Source organism: Nicotiana tomentosiformis, chromosome 2 (assembly GCF_000390325.3).
Source record: "Nicotiana tomentosiformis chromosome 2, ASM39032v3, whole genome shotgun sequence".
NCBI lineage: Eukaryota > Viridiplantae > Streptophyta > Magnoliopsida > Solanales > Solanaceae > Nicotiana > Nicotiana tomentosiformis.
In genome coordinates this window covers 89,440,759-89,450,792 of record NC_090813.1, presented here as the reverse complement: position 1 = coordinate 89,450,792, position 10,034 = coordinate 89,440,759, and the positions used below count along the sequence as shown (strand labels likewise).

The 10,034-nt window shown below is 36.3% G+C and overlaps 1 long non-coding RNA gene across 2 annotated transcripts; it reads left to right on the top strand.

Annotated features, from left to right (window-relative positions):
* The first annotated feature begins 1,459 nt into the window (after positions 1–1,459).
* LOC138906592 (uncharacterized) lies at positions 1,460–6,507 on the top strand. Of its 2 annotated transcripts, XR_011414065.1 has the most exons (4): positions 1,460–3,147; positions 3,819–4,003; positions 5,696–5,844; positions 5,921–6,507. It is a non-coding gene; the product is annotated as an uncharacterized lncRNA (long non-coding RNA). The 2 variants fall into 2 exon arrangements; XR_011414064.1 differs by having other exon boundaries at positions 1,467–4,003.
* Positions 6,508–10,034: the final 3,527 nt, after the last annotated feature.

Below are 10,034 nucleotides of genomic sequence, written 5' to 3'. Positions count from 1 at the left end.
AGGAACAAATAAGTTAGCTCATCGTGCTCTTAAGTGCGTATTTTTAGGTTTCTCGAGAACACAAAAGGGGTATCGATGCTACTCTCCTGACCTCCAATGGTATCTTATGTCCGCTGATGTTACCTTCTTTGAAACCCAATCATACTTCACAGGTTCAGGTCATCACTTAGATATTTTTGAGGTACTACCAGTTTTATCTTTTGGAGATTCAGTCACTCCAGCTCCACCACCTACAACTCCAGTTGTAGCTCTACCACCTATAGCTCCAGTAATACCACCTACAGCTTCAGTTATAGCTCCACCACCTACAGCTCCAGTTGTAGCTCCACCACATATAGCTCCAGTTCCTTCGCATAATCCAGTTCAATCTTCTGCAGCTCCGCCACTCTTGACTTATCATCATCGTCCACATCCAACATTAGGACCAGGTGATTCACGCCCCACATCAGATTCACCTACTGTGAACTTGTCTCCTCTTAGTCAACCAATTGCACTCCGCAAAGGTGTACGATCCACACTTAATCCTAATCCCCAGAATGTCGGTTTAAGTTATCATCATCTGTCATCACCTCATTATGTTTTTATATCTTCTTTGTCCATTGTTCATATCCCTAAGTCTACAGGTGAGACACTATCTCATCCAGGATGACAACATGCTATGATTGACGAGATGTCTGCTTTACATGCGAGTGACACTTGGGAGCTTGTTCCTCTTCCTGCAGCTAAGTCTACTGTTAGTTTTCATTGGATTTATGTAGTCAAAGTCAGCCCGGATGGCCAGGTTAATCGGCTTAAGGCTCGTCTTGTTACAAAAGGATATACTCAGATTTTTGGGCTTGATTATAGTGATACTTTCTCTCCCGTGGCTAAAGTAGCATATGTTCGTCTTTTTTTGTCCATGGTTGTTGTACGTCATTGGCCTCTTTATCTGTTAGACATTACGAATGCTTTTCTCCACGGTGATCTTGAGGAAGAAGTTTATATGGAGCAACCACCTGGTTTTGTTGCTCAGGGGGAGTTTAATGGTTGTGTGTGCAGATTGCGCAGGTCACTATATGGTTTGAAACAGTCCCTCGAGCTTGGTTTGGTAAGTTCAGCACAATTATTCAGGAGTTCGGCATGACTCGTAGCGAGGCTGATCACTCTGTGTTTTATCGGCATTCTGCTCCTAATTTGTGTATTTATCTAGTGGATTATTTTGATGATATTGTTATTACTAGTAATGATCATGATGGTATTACTAATCTGAAGCAACATCTCTTTCAACACTTCCAGACTAAGGATCTGGGCAGATTGAAGTATTTTCTAAGTATTGAGGTTGCTCAGTCTAACTCATGTATTGTTATTTCACAGCGGAAGTATGCCTTAGATATTCTTGAGGAGACTGGAATGATGGGTTGCAGACCTGTTGACTCTCCTATGGATCTGAATGCTAAGCTTCTACCTGGACAGGGGGAGCCTCTTAGAGACCCTACGAGATATAGGAGGTTGGTTGGCAAATTGAATTATCTCACTGTGACTAGACCTGACATTTCTTTTTCGGTGAGTGTTGTAAGTCAGTTTATGGATTCTCCCTGTGATAGTCACTGGGATGCAGTTGTTCGCATTCTTCGGTATATAAAGTCAGCTCCAGACAAAGGATTACTATTCCAGGATCGAGGCCACGAGCAGATTGTTGGGTACACAGATGCTGATTGGTCAGGATCACCTTTTGATAGACATTTTACGTCTGGATATTGTGTTCTACACTGATTGGCAAGAAACATAATGTAATTGCTCGATCTAGCGCCGAAGCCGAATATCAGGCCATGGCTATGGCGACGTGTTAGTTAATTTGGGTCAAGCAGTTACTCAAGGAGTTAAAGTTCGGAGAAATCAGCAAGATGGAACTGGTGTGTGATAACCAAGCTGCTCTTCATATTGTGTCAAATCCGGTGTTCCATGAGAGGACTAAACACATTGAGATCGACTGTCACTTTGTAAGAGAAAAAATACTTTCAGGAGATATTGTTACAAAGTTTGTAAAGTCGAACGATCAAATAGAAGATATTTTCACTAAGTCTCTTACTGGTTCTCGTATTAGTTACATGTGTAACAAGCTCGGTACATATGATGTGTATGCACCGGCTTGAGGGGGAATGTTAGTTTACAGACATGTATAGTATAGTCTTATGCCATATTGGAAGAGGAGTAATATCTCCATGTAGTGTATAGCTATAAATAAGGACCTCTTGTATTGTATTTATCATCTAATATCAATAATATATTTTCTCCCGTGCTTTCTCACAATATGATCCCAGGAGTAGAATCCATTGAACACCTGTTTGTGTAACGCCCAGTATGCCCAGAAGATACGGAGTCATTTTGCAGGCACATTAGGCATCAGATATCTTTAAGGAACCTAAATTTAAACTGCTGGAATCAAAAGGCTAAGAACTCCATGATTTCCTATTTTTTTAAGATTACGCCACCTATTCTCTGTGGGATTTTGGAGATCAAGCTGCACCGCTAAATATGAATTGGAAAACCCATGAACTGCTAGATCTATATCCGTGATTACATTGAATATTTGCCATCTGGTATTGATACTTGGGAAGGCATCTGCAACCTTTTATGAGATCTCTCTGGTGGATGCTCAAGTGGATCTGATCCCCTATATCATTTGTGAAGCTTAACACTGATGGCTCCTGTATTGAAGGCAATTGTGGAGGTGGAGTAGTAGTTAGGAATGATCTAGGAAAACTTTTCATGGCATCCTGCCTCTAGGATAGGGAACTAGCAATTGGGCTGAAACATGTGCATTCCTTTTTGGGCTAAAATAGTGCATTGAAAAAGGCTATAACCTAGTCATGGCTGAAACTGATTCCCTGCTGCTCCAAAACTGTATTGCAGGCAACTGGTCCACTCCATGAGGCAGCATATCTGAAACAGATGAAGAAATTAAGAACCTGGTTGATACTCATGGTTGTCTGACCAACCACTGCTTCAGAGAGGAAAGTCAGGTTGCTGATAAGTTTGCCTCTTTAAGCGACGGTGCTGATGAAATATGTATATTCACACAATATATTGCTCTTCCTAGACAAATTAGAGGTTTTTTGAACACTTAGATGGCAATTACCATCTTTCGAGTCAAAAGAAGAAAACCTGGTAGGTTTATTTATGAGCCATGTGAGAATGCATGATGAAAAAATCTATTATCGATATTCTATCAATTATAATACAATGAGAGTAACTATCTAACAAGCCACCTTGATAGTAACAACTTTATTGCCACTTTTTGGTTTTTGGAACATGTATTTGTTCATTCATCCTATAATTTGTTGTACCAAGTCATCATATCAAACAAGAACGCCAGGTCCATGCCCTCCTTCTTCAAATGTAGTTCTCTTTCAATTGGCAACAAAATCATGACTCGATTCATTTGAAAAGAAAAGATTGTTTATAGGGATGTAGTGCTCACCTATAGGGGATAGGTCGCTAATGTTGGTTATGGAACTGTGTTGCTGTTCCTCTATCCTATAATTCCTCTATCTTTGATTTCTGTTTACAGTACATAGAATATTTTCAGCAAATAATTCGTTTTGCATGAAGCAATTGTGGATGTGGTGATTTTTGTTTTGTATTGGATATAAATTAAAGCGTTGTTTTTCGATGTACATATATGAGTATTTTTGGTGAGAACCTAGCACGTGTATATTCTACAGTACAATACATTAGAAAGATGATATTAAGTGTATCCTAAATGTGATCACTTAGAATTTTGTGGTGGTTATAGCTTTTTTATCTCCAAACTCTTTTCCCATCTGTCTATTTTGCAGGTTGTACCCAACTCACTGAGGAGAAGTGGTCTTTATGAAATTTTCCAACAGAAATATGGGCCTGTTGGCTCTCCTGATTTTGAAGCTGCTCGTGAGAACTTCATCAAAAGCAGTGCAGGTTATGCAGTTGCCAGCTTGTTGCTTCAACCTAAGGATAGACATAATGAGAACATTCTGATTGACATGTAAGCGCCTTTGTCTTCTATTGTTTGGTATCCTAGCTTCAATGCTTGTGAGATTACACTTTATCCAAGTCACATTTGGTATTACTTGAGTGCAGAAACCTTATAAACTATCGTAATGTCATGAAGGGTTAGATTAAGAAAATATAAGAAGTCAAAAAGTTTGATACAGTACGACCGCCGACGCACATCATTGACGATGAAAATGTGCAATATGCACACTAACAAGCAACTATTCTACATATAAGTTATATACTAAGGGGTCATTTGGTTTGTGAACAAGTTATACCAGTATTATAGACTGTTGAAGACATAATTAAATAAATAAAAGTGTGTTCTCTCTAACAGCTTAAACTTTTAGATGAGATAGTTACACACTTCAACATGGTATCAGAGCAGACAGAGGTCCTGGGCTCGAGTCTTACCGCCACCTAATATCGGAAAATTTTTTTACGTGCTTGGCTCATCAAAAAGAATCCAGTCCGCACGTGAGGGGGTATGTTGAAGACATAAAAATTAAACAAATAAAAGTATGCTTTCTCTAACAGCTTAAACTTTTAGATGAGATAGTTACACACTTCAACATAGATATTTAACAAGGACGGGATTATTTAGTGGATACACTTTTATTGGTAGATGTTTTGTTCACTAGACTAAAGATGGGATATGCGGGATATAATATAAAATATTTTTTGGCTAAACTAGGTAAACTTGGATAAACTTTTATTTTCAATTTTAACCTTGAGTTTTGGAAGGGCAAACATTTCATTTTAGTGTTTAATCCAGGGACTAGTAATCCTGGGATGTTATCCCACATGCAGTACAATAACAATCCAGTATAATCCCACTAGTGGGGTCTGGGGAGGGTAATGTGTACGCATACCTTACCCCTACCCTGGAGTAGAGAGGTTGTTTCTGATATACCCTCGGCTCCCTCCCTCCAAGAACGCCCCACCTTATTCTTGGGGTGACTCGAACTCACAACTTCTTGGTTGGAAGTAGAGGGTGCTTACCGCTAGAGCAACCCACTCTTGTCTTATCCCACATGCAGTGTGGGAAAAAAATAATATCACATTTGTAGTATGAACAATCTTGTGATTGCTAATCCGCAATCAATCTCCTACCAAACGCGGGATAAAATTATCCTACATTTTATCCCGGGAGTATATAATCCCTTATCCCATGAACCAACCTAAAGATTTAGCCTTGTACTTGCCGTTGCTGTGTGATTTTTGCGTTTAGCAATGTCAACTTGGAGACTCTAGGAAACAATATGTGCTCATGAGGCAAGCTCAACCAGCCTTGTGTTCTATATACCTTGAATTGCTAGTGACCTCATTATTTGAGCTCATGGTGGACTCTGTGTTTTTTCTCCACTAACCTGTTCGGGTAAGGTCGTGGTGGACTCAATTGGTTATTTTACCAAGGTGTTGAATAACCTATCTTAAATGAGTCGTTTAGCGAACCAAGAACCAAAAAAATGAGAATTAACTTCACTTACTAGCTGTACGTTCCTTTACCACATGGGCAGTGCAGATTTTCTTGGGGATGAGTTCATGAAAATGGACATATACAAGGACACAAAAAAGTGAATACTTTATTCTGGAATAAATATCATCTTTTAAAGATTATCAATATTGGTTGCATAACATTGACTCATCATCTGGCAAATTTCCTTATTATATTATTCTGCAGTGCTGGTAGGCTTGTCCATATTGATTTTGGTTTTATCCTGGAAAATTGTCCTGGTGTAAATATGCGATCTGAAAGCTGAGTCATGAGATGACCCAATTAATTGACCCATCCGGAGCAATGAAAAGTGAGACATGGCACCAGTTTGTAAGGTCAGATATCTTTGCACTGTCTTCTTATGTATGAATTTCTTTTTTCTCATGCTAATCCTGGGCTGGTTGTTTCCAGCTTGTGTGTCAAGGGTTACCTTGCTGCACGTTGCTACATGGATGGGATAATCAATACAATTTTGATGGTGCTAGATAGCAGATTGCCGAAACAGATTTCATCCCGAAACAGTTAGCAGGGGTAACCCCATACGAAATCTTCGGAACAGATTTCATCCCGAGATGAGTGAACGTGAAGCAGCCAATTACATGGTTCGTGCATGCAGTGATGCGACAACTGCTGGCGCTGGGTATGGTTCGATTCAATGTGCAGCAGGATATTGAAAAATGCATACAATTAACCATCATTTCATGCAATCTTATACTTTTGCTGCAAGATTTGTTTAGTCCTTAAGTTGAACGTTCTATGGTGGTGAGGCAAGTGAGTTAGTTTATTGTTAAAATGCATATAATTAACCAGACAAATAGAGCGATCAATATGTGACAGGGAAACGTAATCTAGTTACTCCTGTAAAAATATTGTAACCTTTTTATTTGCTTTTAGGTTTTATCAATTTCCCAGGGAAGGAAGAGTGAAGAGAGACCATAACAAGTACTTATACCTTAGTTTGTTCAGGAAGAAAATGCAATAAGGTTGGATTCATATAGTAAGACGAGGTAGCAGAAAGAAAAATTACTCTTGTTTCAAACCCTTTTTCTAAAATGAAATGACAATATATGCATCTTTTCTTATTTAAATTCACTGAGCTGTACCTTAAATAACGTGGCCTTTTTTTTGTTTAGTGATCTACAATCATTTTCTAAATAAACATAAGTAGAATTTTATTGAATTCAACGTTTGATGACATAGTACTAGACTAATTAATCAAGAATAGATTAAGAACGAAACAGAAAAAAAGCAAGAATAAATTAAGTAAAACGAGATGTAAAGAGCCGTGCTGAGAATAGAAGAAAAGCTGTCTGGTTTGTTGTTAGAACGGAAAAGGGCCAAAAATACCTTTCAATTATAGGAAATAGAAATACTTTTGTCCTCCGTTAATTTTTGGTGTCAAAAAAAGTCCTTACCGTTAGTTTTTTGTTTCACTCTTACCCCTCAGACTAACATACCTCCAACTTGGACTGAAAGTAACTTAAAGAATAATATATTTGTTGAGGTGGATGCTTATTTGGACAAGTTTTTCAAATTTTATTTTATTTCGTTGTCATCTTCCTTCCTCATTGCTGTAAACCTGATAACTAGAGATACTTTAAACAAGATACCTACCACAATAGTCAGCAAATTACTTCTTGATCTTTAAAAATACTACTTATATTGGCTGAAAATTACTTCTTCGTTTTTCCTCTTTGATTGCTAAACAGAAAACTCAGCAAATCGCTTTGTAAATTTTATTGTAGGATCCCAAAAACTAAAGATGAACATCAGGAATGACTTTTATTCAAATTTTGGATGAAATTAAAAACAAAACTATTTTCAATATTCAAACAAGATTCATGTATAAACCAAAATTAATTCTCAACTATTTAAATAACGATACAAGCTTGATGACTCCATCTCTCACCTCTTCTCGTTTCTCTGCCTTTCGCAACGAAGAACAACATAGCTACCACCACACTCATCTCCTTTCGCCTTTGTTTATACACCTCCAATCCTAGTTTCACATTTTTTTTGCATAAAATATTTTCTAATTTCTTTTCATCACTCTTTTTCTTCTATACATCTTCCTTGCACGCTCATACCAAAAGCAGGGGCGGCCCAAGAAGAGTGGTGGCCTAAAGTCAATTTTTAATTTGGGGCCTTTCAGAAGGGAAAAAAAATTATCATAACATCGATGATTCATTCCGATGTTCATACACATAGAACAACACAATTTAGCGTAATTGTCGCACAATAACTCACTTAAACCAACAAAATATAGGGCGAATAATATGTTAAAAGTATAAAATTTTGGTCTAACATCAGTTGTTAATAGTTTTTTTTATAAATAATTTAGTCTCTCCTAAGATATTGTTGATCTTAGATAATAGAACCAAATTCATATAGAAACCTCACTAATGATGTCACTCGTAAAATTTAAATAATGAAAAGTTTTATATTCGCGACAAGGGTTTAGGGGGAGTGATTCTCTTTCTGCATTTTTTGCTCAAACAGTTACATCACTACTAAATTAAAAGTTATCTTGAATTTTTATAAAATATTTTATTTTTTATTTTAACATACCCAATATATTTAGATCATGCCTCTAAAGATTGTTGTGAGATGTATTTGATCCAACTTACCTTAATTAAATATATTGGGTTCGAGTCTTGTAGTTAAAAATATTATGTTAAAACGTGTTCTCTCTTTTACTACGACTTATGCGGTATGAATCTAGATTAGTCGGGGTCTCAATACAAATACGAATACAAAAAAAAATTGGGGCCCTCAAAATTTGGGGCCTAAAGCCTTTGCTTTAGTGGCTTGACCCTTGGGCCGCCCCTGACCAAAAGAGATACGCATTTGTAACATCTTATTTTCTCTTAGCATATGAATATTTTGGTAAAAAATAGAAAGGAGAATTTACATTAAGATGGCAATATAGAGACTTAAAAAAAGAAGAAGAGTACAATGGGCCATTGAGCCATCAGCTAGTAACTCTAGATGAGTTGATCTTGCCATAAAATTTGTTGTACGATGAATAGGTTAATACTTTTTATGTAATTTTCTTATTATTTTGTGATTGGTAAGTTTTGCTCTAATTCGTACAATGAAAAATAACCTCAAATTAGAAAGATGATAATAACACAATGATGTATTGCACAATAAATGTTAGGTCTCTAGAGAACGGTCACATGATTATGGGCTCGTGTGAATCCATCAAATGGCTCATCTAGGGGTGTTATTTAGGAATTAGCCGGTACTTATTTGTTCTAAGATTTTAAAATAAAAATCTAAATTTCAGGACATTTGTATTCCGAAAAATTGAACCAAAAAAGTAAAATTCAGAACGTATCAACTAATTCTTAAATATCATCCCTTTAGAACGACTACATGGTGTCATTTCTGCAACGACCTGTATGTTTAGCTACATACAAAAGCTTATCTTTTTTTCTTCTTTATTGAAAATAAATACAAAAGCAAAGCAAGAAACAATTTAAATAATGAGATGGCTGGACCTAATTTATTTTGAAGAGTTGGCAAATGAAGTTTTGATGCTAATGTATGGGAATTGTACTTTAGTCAGAGGTGTGAGAAATCATGATAATACCTTATAGATCCAATAGTGTGGACTTTGGTATATATGGACCACAAAGAAGGATCTATCAACTTATTGGGACGCACGTGAACCCAATTCACATTATAACTATATCTATGATTTAGAGTTCATAGATTCAAAGTAAAGTAAGTACTATGATTAATAGTTCAAATAGAATGGAAGTAATTGCATAATTAAGTTCAAATGTCAGCTAAATCATTCATAATTTTATCGGAGGCAGCCTTAGGAAAGGGCACGATATCTTTGCTTAATTCATGAACCCTTGCAGACTGCAGTTAGATGATTACTTATGTAATTAGTGTTTGGGGATAATTTTACATAATTTGTAAAATATATTTGTAACGAAAAAATAATTTAACTGTATGAATATACCCATCAGAAATGATAAATTCAATCTAGACAAACATGAACAGTCTATTGACATCCGACGACAGGGGCGAACACACCCTTTCCCAAGCGGTGTCACGTGACACCGCTTGGTCCAGAATTTTATTAATTATACATATAGAAAGATAAAATTATTGGGTATAAATATAGAAAATGACACCGCTTATTATTATGATTTATTCTTTTGTTCATTTTTTCAAACATTGACACCGCTTGAGAAAAATTCTACTTGCGCCACTATCTGACAATATATATAACATTGTCATGTAAATAAAATCACTTAAGCAACTAAGTTCTTACAGTGAAGAGCACTAGTTGAGTTATTAAACTATTTAGACTAATTGGAAAAAAGAATACTACTTTACTTCCTCCATTGTTGATAACATAGAACCACTTAATCAAAAATAAAAATTATTTTCTACTAAGCCTAATACCCGATGTCTTTTACCAATGTAATACATCATTGGTTTTTCATTTTGTTTTGAGTGATAATTTCCTGGAAATAAATTATTAAAAGTTGAATGATCATTTATT